General features: G+C 54.2%; 3 non-coding genes across 3 annotated transcripts; all 3 read left to right on the plus strand.

The window, feature by feature from the left end:
• The first annotated feature begins 3,574 nt into the window (after positions 1 to 3,574).
• TRNAS-AGA (transfer RNA serine (anticodon AGA)) lies at positions 3,575 to 3,656 on the plus strand. Its single transcript has one exon. It is a non-coding gene; the product is annotated as a tRNA-Ser (tRNA).
• A 3,987-nt stretch (positions 3,657 to 7,643) lies between these two features.
• Positions 7,644 to 7,726, plus strand: TRNAL-CAG (transfer RNA leucine (anticodon CAG)). The gene has a single exon. It is a non-coding gene; the product is annotated as a tRNA-Leu (tRNA).
• A 4,985-nt stretch (positions 7,727 to 12,711) lies between these two features.
• Positions 12,712 to 12,783, plus strand: TRNAQ-CUG (transfer RNA glutamine (anticodon CUG)). The gene has a single exon. It is a non-coding gene; the product is annotated as a tRNA-Gln (tRNA).
• The last annotated feature ends 438 nt before the right edge of the window (positions 12,784 to 13,221 follow it).

Below are 13,221 nucleotides of genomic sequence, written 5' to 3' on the forward strand. Positions count from 1 at the left end.
CTGGAGTTCGGGACTGCTCTTGGTGGGCTGGGAATGCCAGCAGGTAGAACAGAATGGGAAAAGGCAAGCGCTTTGCATGGGGCTTGTTCTTGGGAAATGGGCCATTCTCTGTGCCTCCCTGAACCCTGCAGACATGTTTCTTGGTCTCTGTCCTGTGCCAGTGCATTTCCTCCTTCTCATTAAAGACTTTGTGCAGCACAGCTGGAGACTCGTGGTGGTTTGTTCTCCTCCTCCCTCAGTTAGCCACCTGCTCTGCAAGGAAGAGCAACTGCCTTCTCCCCTGAGCTTACCACCAGTTGTGGATGGAGCTCCCTGAACTGATACCACAGCACCAAAAATAAGCCAACAGGGAAGAGAAAGACCAAAAAGCCTCGAGGAAATGGAGTCTGTAGCCTTGTGATCACAACCCTATGATGTATCTCAGGGTCAGCCTTGAGACCTGTCGCTGAGAGCATTCAAGAGGTTATCTCATTTCTTCTGGCAGTGTACCCAGCGCGGCTTGGATGTATGCTCAGGAAGCAGTGACTTTTCACTGCCTGTCTTGAGTACCCCCTGGCAGAGGACAGAAGCAGGCTTATGAAGTGGGCTGAGATGACAACACGTGGGCTCAGCTGAGTTGTGGAGGATGCCTTCAGAACCATTCAGTTGCCTTTCTGAGCCTGAATCTCAGGTTTATGCCTCCTTTCCTTTTGGTGATGCACCTTGCTACTCCCAGTTGTTTTGGAGGAAAAAAGCACCTAAGCTGCTCAGCAGTAAGCCGAGGCATCTGCCATGCAAGCATGCAGGCAAGCACAAGGCTAAGTCCAGTGTCGTTGTTTGGTCTTCCAGATGATGCATGACTCTCCTCAATGCTGCACCACCAAAACCTCTCAGCAGTCAGTGCTGCTCCAGGTCCATGAACGTTGCGGCAGGTGCACGTCTTCCCCTGACTGACTGCTCTTGCTTCTGTTTTCTCTCTTGGTGCAATCTGTTCCCGGCACCAAGTGGAAAGCCTTCTGCAAAGTGCACTTCCTCTGCGGGACACCTCCATGTCTGCATGCCAAGTGCCCTTATAGGGACTCCACCAGTGTCATTGTGTGGCTGATTCCCAGTTCTGCACTGCTAGGGGATCTGTCAGCCCTGCCAAAGGGACACTGAGGTGATTAAGGACTTGGCTCATCTGTCATATGAGGACAGGCTGGGAGAGCTGGGGTTGGTTAGCCTGGGGAAGGGAAGGCTGAGAGTGCTGGAGAATAGGCAGGTGGATTAAAGGAGAGAGAGCCATCCTCTTGCCAGTGGTGCCCAGTGGGAGGTCAAGAAGCAATGGACAGAGGTGGAAATACCAGAAACGTCACACACACTAACCCTGTTTTACTGTGAGGGTTGTCAGAGATGGGAACCAGTTTCCAGGGGGAAGGTGTTTCAGCCAATTGTTCAGATGTGAATGTTAATTCAGACCTTTTGAATCTACTTCTCAGTCTTCTCAAATGTTCTTCAGAAACTTCATATGAAAAACAGTCCTGGCACTTCTCTCTTTCATTGGTGTTGTGGGAATAAAGTCCAGGGGATGGGTATGGAGTGGAAAGGAGGAAAGCGCTGGTTTTCAGCTCTGGACGTAGCCAGTGTGACTGCATGATGGGGTTAGGGTGGGCATTGCAGTAGGAACAGAGCATGCCCAATCACTATCCCCCTCTTGGTAACTCCAACAACTTGTAGCACTGCTATTGACAGAGTGGGAGTCTGTAAATACTGTGCTAACACAAACTTTTCGTACAACCCCCCAGCCCAGAATCAGTTTTGACTGTCAGCACAGCAAAGAACGTTGCTTTTTTCTTTAAGCAACCCTGGAATCAGAGACTCGAGAAGCTTCACCCCCTTGAGGTAGAGAGTCTAGTTATGAGAGGCTCCTTGTGTTTCCTTTGGCCATCAGGCCATAAGCTTCAAGAGGAATGAGGGCGTCTCAGGTCTTAGTTACCAGCAACAGCGTTCCATCCAGTTCCAGTAAACTTCCGGATGGCTCTGCAATGCTGGAGCCTCCACAGGGTAGGTCAGCGTCTCCAGGGTGACTTCAGCTCAGACAGACAGGCCTTTGAGCCATTACATAAAGAACAGGCCTCCTCCCACCGCCCCCCCAAATTGCATACCTGGCCTCAGTGTGTCCCTTGACGACCACCTAGGCACTGCTGATCTTCTTTTGGACCCTGCCACAGCACATGCTTTTCCTGCCAGGTGCAGCTAGCAGCACCAGCAGTTCCTGGACAAAAATGCCTCTCTCCTGGCTCCTGTACCAGCACCGCAGTGAACAGTCAAGCCTGGTGGCCTCCCAGCAGGCAGAAAGCACTGGTCTCAGTTGGTCTCAAGGCTGCGGGGAGGTAAGGGGACTGGCCCGAAAGCCCAGGGGAAACCTGGGCATTGTTTGAACAGAAGAGCCTGGCTGCAGAACATGTAAGACACCCACCCTGGAGCCAGGTTGATGAGACATTTGTCAGCATTGGCCAGGAATCGAAGCCGGGTCAACTGCTTGGAAGGCTGCTACGCTCATCACTATTCCGCCAACGCACCCGTGGGCAGTGCTGCCTCCTGCTCCTCCAGATCAGAGCCTGGCTGCCTCCTGCTGCTCCACTTCACAGACTGACCGGCCTCCTCCTTCGAGCCCCCCGCACACACACTTCCTCAAGCCGCTCCTCATGCTCACCCTCTCGACTGCAAACACCTCCCACCCTTGCTCTGCATGCAGACAGGCACTGCCAGATGCACCACCTCCATAGCAACCACTCAATGCCATTTTCCAAATATTCCTGCTCCAGAGCCAAAAGGCAATAAGGGCTACTTTCACCTAATAATGGAAATATTTGCTTTTGTGGATCGTTCAATATTCTGCTTTATACTCAGGAATTGGACAATGCTTGCCAGTGCTGGAAAAAAGTTCAGGACATACCTATTCCACCAAAACAAGCGCTCTCCTGTCTCCTTTTAAGTCTTCCATACCTCTCATTTATTCTCCCTTTCACCCTCCACACTTCTCCTCAGCCAGGCTACGCCCTTTCCATAGATCTCTCTCACTCTTACAAGCCATTCCCTCTACACACCAACAACCTGCAGGCAGTCGTGGTCTTTGTTCAAGGGTTGACACCACCCTACGTCCCCAAGAGGCTGGAGGTGCTGCCTGGAGGTCACCATCTTCCCTGCAGGAATGTCCCCACCCTAGTGCTCATAGCAGGTTTGGAGTCCCCCGCAGATAAATTTGAGAAGCAAAGCGGGGTCTAATAGGCCACCTCACAACTGCCATCATCCCTGGTTGTCTCCACATAGCTGCCTTCCCTTCTTCCCTGGAAGCAGTCAAGACCAGCTGGGGAGTGGAACCACCTGGCCGTGGCAGGGTAACCCAGATGCCCGGCTGAGGACAAGGTGCTGGGAGCTGCAGCCGTAGCCCCTGTGGTTATGCCCCTAAAGGCCTCTGGAAGCCTGGTACCTGTCATGCTCAGTGCAGGTCTGAACTGCAGGGCTCCGAGTGAAGCCTGGCCCTGAAACTCCCAGGGAGCCGGGTGTCATTGCACAGGGCATGTGATGAGCAGGGCAGAGAGGGCTGGAGCAGGTAGTTGTGGCCGAGTGGTGAAGGCGATGGACTAGAAATCCATTGGGGTTTCCCCGCGCAGGCTCGAATCCTGCCAACTACGGGGCGCAGTCCTCTTTTGGGCTGCCTGCAATTAACCACCCTGCAGCTGTGGGACTCGGCTCCAAACTGTACCTGGTGCCCAGGGAGACAGTAAAACCCCCTGGCCTACAGCACTTGTCCTTGCCCACCCCCCACCCCCACCCCACAAATTCCTGGGTGAATGGGAAATCCTGCTCCCATTGAGAAGGTAGGTAAGTTGCGGGAAGAGAACGGACCAGTGCTGAGTATGAGCCATGAAAAGAGGTCCGCTGTTGTTGGTTGTTGCGCAGAACTTAAGAGCCTGATCTCACCTGACACCCCGAGCGGCACAGCCATACCAGCTGTCTTCCCTACACCTGAAACTACAGCAGCTCATCTCCAAAGAGAGTCTGCGCAACGTGGCCCTCATTGCTAACAAAGAAGGGAAGACACCTCATGGATCTGAGATCTTGCCAGCACTCCCAAAGTGCCCCTCAGCCAGGCAGACGGGTGGGTGTGGAGCAGCAGGCAGAGCACAGCACAGGGCTCCCCCCACAAGGCAGTGGGTGTCCTGCGGACACAGGTGTTTCTCCCTTCCCATCAGGCAGCTCAATCCCAACTTCCCAGCTGCAAGTGGGGACCTCCAGGGCTCTGCAGGTTTGGAAGAGGACAAGGCTGGTGCTACTTTGGGAAACACCAATGTGATCAACTTGACCATCTGGGGGTTTTCTCCATCCTAGGTTGTTTGCTGCCTTGCCCGCTCACAGGTCCAGCCAGGACCAAGCAGGAATTCCCAATGGGTGCTGTATTGGCTACATGTGGCTAGGTGTTGGTAGTGGAGGGGAGAGGGGTGCTGCAGGGTGGCCTCTGTGAGAAGAGCTAAGGGACTGTCCTGTGCCAGCCACAGCTGGTTCCAGCTGCCTCCACAACACTGAGCCATCTGTGAAGTTTGTGGCATGGAGAGCACCTGTGATGGAGCTCCAGGATGAGTTGCTCCTTCCCTTGCCGGGCCATGACATTTCATAGAATCATAGAATCGTAGAATCATTAAGGTTGGAAAAGACCTCTAAGATCATCGAGTCCAACCGTCAACCCAACACCACTATGCCCACTAAACCATGTCCCTAAGTGCCTCATCTACACGTCTTTTAAATACTTCCAGGGATGGTGACTCTACCACTTCCCTGGGCAGCCTGTTCCAAGGCCTGACCACTCTTTCAGTAAAGAAATTTTTCCTAATTGTCCTGGTTTCGGCTGGGATAGTGTTAAATTTCTTCCTAGTGCTATGTTTTGGATTTAGTATGAGCTGAATGTTGATAACACTGATGTTTTCGGTTGTTGCTAAGTGCCCTCCTAGTCCAAGGACAGCTCCCATGCTTACTGACTGAGCTACGTACACAAGATGGGAGGGAACATAATCAGGACAGCCAGCCCAGCTGGCTAATGGCGTATTCCATACCATGTGACGTCACGCTCAGTATATGAACGGTAGGCGTGATCCAGGAAGTACCGATCGCTACTTGGTTATCGGTCAGCGCGGGTGGTGAGCAATTGCATTGTGCATCATTCATTATGCATATTTTATCATTATCATTATTATTTTCCCTTTTCTGTTCTATTAAACTGTCTTTACGTCAACCCACAAGTTTTTCTCACTCTTACCCTTCCGATTCTCTCCCCGTCTCGCTGGGGTGGGGGGGAGTGAGTGAGTGGCTGCGTGGTATTTGGCTGCCTGCCAGGTTAAACCACGACACTAATGTCCAATCTAAACGTCCCTTGGCGCAACTTGAGGCCATTTCCTCTCGTCCTATCGCTGTTACTTGGGAGAAGAGAATGACCCCCACCTCGCTACAACCTCCTTTCAGGCAGTTTTAGAGTGCGATGAGGTCTCCCCTCAGCCTCCTCTTCTCCAGCCTAAAGAGTTCGAGTTCCTTCAGCCGCTCCTCACCAGACTTGTGCTCCAGACCCTTCACCAACTTCGTTGCCCTTCTCTGGACACGCTCCAGCACCTCAATGTCCTTCTTGTAGTGAGGGGCCCAAAACAGAACACAGGATTCGAGGTGCGGCCTCACCAGTGCCCAGTACAGGGGCACGATCACCGCCCTACTCCTGCTGGCCACACTATTTCTGATACAAGCCAGGATGCTGTTGGCCTTCTTGGCCACCTGGGCACACTGCCGGCTCATGTTCAGCTGGCTGTCAACCAGCACTCCCAGGTCCTTTTCCTCTGGGCACTTTCCAGCCCCTCTTCCCCAAGCCTGTAACGTTGCATGGGGTTGTTGTGAACCTCATACAATTGGCCTCAGCCCATCGATCCAGCCTGTCCAGGTCCCTCTGCACAGCCTTCCTACCCTCCAGCAGATCAACACTTCAATTGCAATGACCCTTCAAAAACAATCGGGAGTGGCCTCTTCCAGAAGTCCTCCTTGTCTGAGTGCTTCCATGAGCTGGCAGCAGGGAGATGGCTTGGGTATCTGCAAGGGAGCTCCCTGCTACCTGAGTACCTGATGGGCCAGAAACCAGAAGATCCCTTGGATATTGACTGTGAGGTCACTTCTGGCTCAGCAGGTGATGGGTCAGCTACAGGAACACTGCTTGCGCTAGGTGCTTGTCTTCATTCCATAGTGGATAGCACTGCATGGTATATCTTTTTATATCCGAACACTTCTTGGTCCAAAGGAAAAGGACAGCCCATCAGAGGGAGAACTGAGACCATGCGGTTTTGACAGTGTCAGAAATGGCCGTCAGGCAATCACAAAGCAATATGAGAACCCATGGGGAATGACGCTGTCAAAAGTTGCCTCTTTGCACATTTAGTGAGTGGGGGCTTCCTTGCCTGATGTGCTTCTGGGTACACGGGTAGTGGTGGCTGGTCCTGACAGCCAATCACAGGTCTGCCTGAGAGTTGGTGGGTATGATGAGGTCAAGAAATGGCTGTCAGCCAATCACAGAGCAGTATGAAAACATCATCCACCTCAGCAAGTTCAGCTCCCTTAGGGCAGTCGAGCCACTCCCCTTGGCTCCCCCTGCAGCCTTGCCTCATGGCCAGGCCTTGGGGCACCTCCAAACCCAGCAGACACAGGCCTGGTTTTCAGCCAGGCCAGCTTTGGCAAAAGCACACTGCGGGCGCTGCTTTGGGCCATACAGAGATTCTCAGGGAGTGTTGAAGCACTGGAGCAGGTGCCCAGAGAACTTTGGGATTCTCCATGCCTGCGTATCGCACTCAAGTTTCAATGGGGCTCAGGCACTGAGCAGCCTGCTCTAGCTTTGGGGCTAGCCCTGCTTTGAGCAGGCATTTGGACTAGTGACCTCCTGAGATGCCATCCATGAAGCAACAAGTCCCAGAGAGAGCTGTGCCCTCCTTCCTCTGCACCATGGGCAGTAAGTGAGCCTCTTCCCCACAGCAACTGGAGCTCAGTCGTTGCTCAGCACTTGGCGCATCTCCTGTCCTTTCGCCTTGACTCTCCAGCCCCTTTCCCACACACTGGCTCCTTGAGACCGGCACAGTGCTCGCCCAGGGGTTGGTGTGGCAGAGACCTCCTTGCCCAGCCTTCCCGGCCCCAGGCAGGGAAGAAGGAAGCACCCTTGTTGCCCCAAGGAACCATCCATGAGGCAGCACTGCCGGCCAAGTGCTTGGCTTGCATATCCTGGGGCTCTGTAGGGAATGGAGGAAGTCATGGGAAAGGTACACGTGTGCCTGGAGCCCCTTGACCGGATGTTGGCAGGTGCAGAGCCGTAACTTGCTGACGGTTCCTTTGGTTGCTCCCGTGAAGGATTGCCTCGGGCTTTGCGAGACACATCGGAAGTGTGCTGCCCCTGTGCTGGGTACTCCTGTTCCACGTGGCCTGAAGTGCCTGGAGGTGCTGTGGTCACCTGCCAGCAGCCCTCGGTGGGGGTGGGCAAGGGTGCTCCCAGGCGCAGCTCCCCCTGCAGCAGTGCCAGGAGGAGGCTGGCTGAGCTGGGCTGGCTCTGGCAGCTGCAGGGGGAGGAACGGCAGCAGCCGAGGCAGCGCTAGCAGCAGCAGCAGAGGGTCAGGATGGCCGAGCGGTCTAAGGCGCTGCATTCAGGTTGCAGTCTCCCTGGGAGGCGTGGGTTCGAGTCCCACTCCTGACAGGCTCCTCTCTCTTGGTTTCCTGCCCTTTCCCTGCCTTGCTCCTCTAGGCACTCTGGATCAGGCCTTGCTGCATGTCCCAGCCACCACTAGCAGGGGGACTTAGAACAGAAACGTGGGTGGACAGGAGACTCCCTAGGCAATTCCACTTTTCCACTCTCCCCTATAAAACTCACATTCTGCATGCCTCTTGCTCTCAAAGGCGGCTCTTTGCATATTCTTCAAACACTCACCCACAAAATCCTCTCTCCCTGCTTCCACTTTACCCTCCAACGGTGGGCGGAAAGCATTTCAGGGTGTCTGAGAGTGCGTCCTCCTGCTCCAAGCAGGCTCACACCAGCTGACCAGTGCTTTGTCCTTTCAGGTCATAAAATACCTTGAGGACAGACGTTTCACAGCCTCTCTGGACCCCTGTTCCCATGCTTAGGCACCCTCAGGGTGATCATTTTTGTCCGTTCTGCTGGTTTTGGCTGCGGTAGAGTTAATTTTCTTCATGGTAGCTAGTATGGGGCTATGGTTTGGATTTGTATTGGAAACAGTGTTGATAACACAGGGAGGTTTTAGTCACTGCTGAGCAGGGCTTACACAGTCAAGGCCGTTTCTGCTTCTCACCCCACCCCACCAGCGAGTAGGCTGAGGGTGCACAAGAAGGTGGGACGGGACACAGCTGGGACAGCTGACCCCAACTGACCAAAGCGATATTCCACATCATATGATGTCATGCTCAGCATGTAGAGCTGGGGGAAGAAGAAAGAAGGGGGGACATTCGGAGTTATGGCATCTTGTCTTCCCACGTAGCCGTTACGCGTGATGGAGCCCTGCTTTCCTGGAGATGAGATGGCTGAACACCTTCCTGCCGAAGGGAAGTAGTGAATGAATTCCTTGTTTTGCTTTGCTTGCATGCGTGGCTTTTGCTTTACTTATTTAACTGTCTTTATCTCAACCCACGAGTTTTCTCACATTTACTCTTCTGATTGTCTCCCCCATCCCACCAGGGGGGAGTGAGAGGGCAGCCGTGTGGTGCTTAGTTGCCGGCTGGGGTTAAACCACGACATTTGTGTAGTCAGTCACAAAGTGCCTGTTCAATTTCTGACCACCGACTCTCATCCTCCGGCCATGGCAGTAATCTCCTTGTAGGCACGGGGAGGCTCCCATTAGATCCACGCTAGGCCTTTTCTTCTGCCGGCTAAGCAAGCCTTGGGTGCTCAGCCTCTCCTCACAAGGCCAGAGCCCCCGGCCCCTGTCTATCCTAGGGATCCTGCGCAGAACTTGCTCCAGTTTATCATCACCTTTCCTTGCTTCCCCAGATAGTCCTTCTTTGCCTTTTTTGGAGACTAGGGCAATATTTCCCTCTCATCAGTCATCAGGGAGCTCCCCTGCCCTCAAGTCAACTCTCAAGTGCTTTCAGTGCAGACACTCAGGCTAACGCCGAGAGACATCCCTCCCCATTGGTCATTGCTGACACGCAGAATACAGTGGAGTAAGTTTAGGCAGAACATCCAGACTGCACAATCACGTATGGGAGAAGCTACTCGCCCCTCCAGGGATGAGGCAAAGCTCAATGGCAAGGATGACCATTGTGGGCTGGAGGGAGGGCCACGAGGGCCTTGCTTATCCTCATCAGGCTCTGCCACAGCCTGTTTTTTCCATCCATGAGCCCAGGCAGATTCGTAACAAGGAAGAGCAGATCAGAGGGTCAGGCAGGTCTCTTTCAAGTGACTTCTCCATGGGATCTCCATTGCCATGTCCCTTGATGACTTAACCAGGCCCTCACGCTTCTTCCAACCAGGGCTCTGGGCTCAGCTTGGGAAGTGGGGAACCTGTTGGAAAAGAGCACATTGAGGAGTAGGAGAAATGCCCGCATCCTTCCCTGAAAGAGACCCACACCCAAATTGACCTGTTTTGCGCAGCAAGGTCACCCCAGAGGCTAGAGGCCTGGATGGCCTGCTTTTGAGGAGAGGCTCAGGGCAGGGAGCCACAAGCTCACGGCCCTTTTTCCTGGGTCAGGGATGGGGTGGCCCATTCCATGCATTTCAAACTACAAAGGGACATTGGAACATTTTCCCAGAGCACCTGGGAGTCATCGTGATGTGGAAGAGTTGGGAAAAACCCTGAGCTCCAGGCGCACACGAGTCACCCTGCCATGGACTTCAGTGAACATGGTGCCCTGGTCTCAGGCGTGCCAGGGATACCAGAGCTCATAGCCTCACTCCAGCTCTTCCAGGGCTACACCTTGCACCCTGTCACTTCTTTTACCAAAGAAACAGCTGACATTTCCTTTGTATCAACTTGTGAGTGACAAGATCACTTGCTGCATCTTATGACTGTTACCTCTTGCCTTTTTGCAGTGCAGCTCTCAGGAGAGTCTGTCTCCATCCTTTCCATAACCTCCTGTAGCTGCTGAGAGACAGCAGTTCCGTCCCCTTCTCCTCTCCTTGCCTCCGCTCCTCCAGGATCCACAAACCCTATTTATCTCACACGCATGGAAAAACACTCATACCCCAGCAGCTTGAGGTAGGGTGTGTGAAGGGGGCTGGAAGGAGGAAGCAGGCCAACTTGTAAACTGAAGGAACGGGAAGGAGGCAAGACTGGGAAGTGGAGGAGCAGGAGGCAGGCCAGGCTCTGCACTGGAGGAGCTGGAGGCTTCCCAGCCAGTGTTTGTCTTCCCATTTCTTCAGGCTCTGGAGGGAATGGGAGGAAGTCATGGGAAAGGTACACGTGTGCCTGGAGCCCCTTGACCAGATGTTGGCATGTGCAGAGCCGTAACTTGCTGACGGTTCCTTTGGTTGCTCCCGTGAAGGATTGCCTTGGGCTTTGTGAGACACATCGGAAGTGTGCTGCCCCTGTGCTGGGTATTCCTGTTCCACGTGGTCTGAAGTGCCTGGAGGTGCTGTGGTCACCTGCCAGCAGCCCTCGGTGGGAGCAGGGCAAGGGTGCTCCCAGGAGCAGCTCCCCCCGCAGCAGTGCCAGGAGGAGGCTGGCTGAGCTGGGCTGGCTCTGGCAGCTGCAGAGGAGGAATGGCAGCAGCAGTGACACCAGCAATGGGTCAGGATGGCAAAGCAAAGGCGCTGCACTCAGGTTGCACTCTCCCTCGGAAGCGTGGGTTTGAGTCCCACTCCTGCCAGGCACTTCTCTCTTGGTGGCCTCCTCCATGGCTTCTCTCTCTTGGCCTCCTTCCCTCTCCTCAGTGGAGGCTCCTTGCTCCTCTGGGGGATCTGCTCAGCCTGCTGACCGGGTCTTCTTGCATGTCCCAGCTCCTGTGGACAAAAACAAAACTCACATTCTGCATGCCTCTCACCCTCAGATGCGTCTCTTTGGACATTCTTCAAACGTTCACCCACAAAATCCTCTCTCCCTGCTTCCACTTTAGCCTCCAACAACCCTTCTGGGCAGAAGGCATTTCAGGGAGTCAGAGGGTGCATCCTCCTGCTTCAAGCAGGCTCACACCAGCTAATCACTGCTTTGCCCTTTTGTGTGATGAAATACCTTGAGGACAGACATTTCACATGGACCCCTGTTCCCATGCCTAGGCACCCTCAGGATGATCATTTTTGTTCGTGTAACCGGTCACAAAGTGCCTGTTAAATTTCTGACCATGGCTCTCATCCTCCAGCCATTGCAGTAACCTCCTTGTAGGCACGGGGAGGCTCCCATTAGATCCACGCTAGGCCTTTTCTTCTGCCGGCTAAGCAAGCCTTGGGTGCTCAGCCTCTCCTCACAAGGCCAGAGCCCCTGGCCCCTGTCTGTCCTAGGGATCCTCCACAGAACTTGCTCCAGTTTATCATCACCTTTCCTTGCTTCCCCAGATAGTCCTTCTTTGCCTTTTTTGGAGACTGGGGCAACTTTTCCCTCTCATTAGTCATCAGGGAGCTCCCCTGCCCTCTGCTCCCAAAGCTGGAGACCTCCTGAGATGCGTCCTTCCCTCTTTCGGGCCCAGTGGCCCATTCTCTAGCTGCCAATCCAGGATGCAGCGCTGACCAGCAGGGTTCAACCCAGAAAGTTTCCCTGAACTGGCAGGTCTTCACCAGCAAACATGGACAGCACCAGTGGGAAGAGGGGCCGGTGGGAGTAAAGGCCCACCAGTAAGAGGCCAACAGGGACATCGCAGGCTCTGGGGCATTTCTCTCCAACACTGCTGACAGGACAGAGGCATCCTCATGCAATCCCACCCCAGGTTGCACGAGCACTGGTGCCATTTTTCAGAAGGACCGCAGTCAGGAAGTATGAGCCACAGAAGAGGTCTTCCTGTGCACACAGGAAGAGGAAGAGGGGACGTGCACAAGGTGGTATCAGAGCATGCCGGAGCACGTTGTGATTGAGGGAGACGCTGAAGGAGCTGTGTTTGTTCAGCCTGGAGAAGAGAAGGTGAGGGGGCTTCCGCTATGTGAAGGTGTCTCTCTGGCTTGCCAAGACCTGCCCTCAGCCAGAAAGACCTCGGGAGTGCAGGAGTGTTGAACCTCATGCCCTGCCCTCTCTCTTGGTCGCCTCATTCAGCAAGGTCAGGAGCTCGGCTAGGACTGCAACCAAGAGGAAGGATATCTGGTTAAGGGCTGCTTAGTGTGAGCTACAAGGTGGGAAACAGGAGAGGCAGTTACTTACCCAGGCAGATTGACAGGCTGTCCAACATGGGGGTGAAGGGAGGCAGCAGCCGACACTGAAAGTGCTCGCATCGAACCACCGATCGCTGGGCCATGAATGCACTCTGTGAGGTGCAATGTTGAAGAGGTTAAGCTGGAAAGTTCCTAACCAGGTGTAACTATGCAAAAGCAAGGTTACCAGCCTGGGTCTTGTAAGAAAGGGCATGCCCAGGCTTGCGCAAAGAGCTCTGCCAGTCCCCTGAAAGGCCCAGTGAGCAGAGAGTGCCCTGTGGCCCCAGAGGAAGGCTGCACTTGGTGGTGGTGAGGGAGATGGAGAGACTGTCAGGCTCAGCCAGGAGCATAGGGCTCAGCGAGGGTGGCCAGAGGGGAAAGACAGCAGGTGTCTAGGAGGTCCCATGGTGTAATGGTGAGCACTCTGGACTCTGAATCCAGCGATCTGAGTTCAAATCTCAGTGGGACCTTGACCTTTTGGCTCCCTCAGGGCTTTCCTCAGCATGCTTACACCTTAAGAGCCTAGCTGTTGAGTCAATTGTTTAATGCACTCTGATCATCCTTCCTTTCCTGTGCTCCCAGCCCTGGGACTGACATCAGCGCCCCTTCTCCTGCCCTGTGCCCACCACACCTCTGCAGCTATCCTGAGCACTGGTCCCCGCCCCCTCTCTGCTCCCTTGTTCTTGATGGCTGCTCCTGGATGAGGGGATCCAGCGGCGGCTCAGCAAATCACACAACAGCTGAGGTGGAGATCATGCAGTCCAAGTCTGGCTCAAAGCAGAGTCAAGTAGAGGAGGCTATTGAGCACCTTGTCTGGTTGGATGTTGGACATCTCCGAAGATGGAGACTTACAACATTCCCTGGGCAACCCTTTCCCATGTGGGACAACAGCAAATGTGGGGCATTAC

Source organism: Calonectris borealis, chromosome 11 (assembly GCF_964195595.1).
Source record: "Calonectris borealis chromosome 11, bCalBor7.hap1.2, whole genome shotgun sequence".
In the NCBI taxonomy this organism is placed as follows: domain Eukaryota; kingdom Metazoa; phylum Chordata; class Aves; order Procellariiformes; family Procellariidae; genus Calonectris; species Calonectris borealis.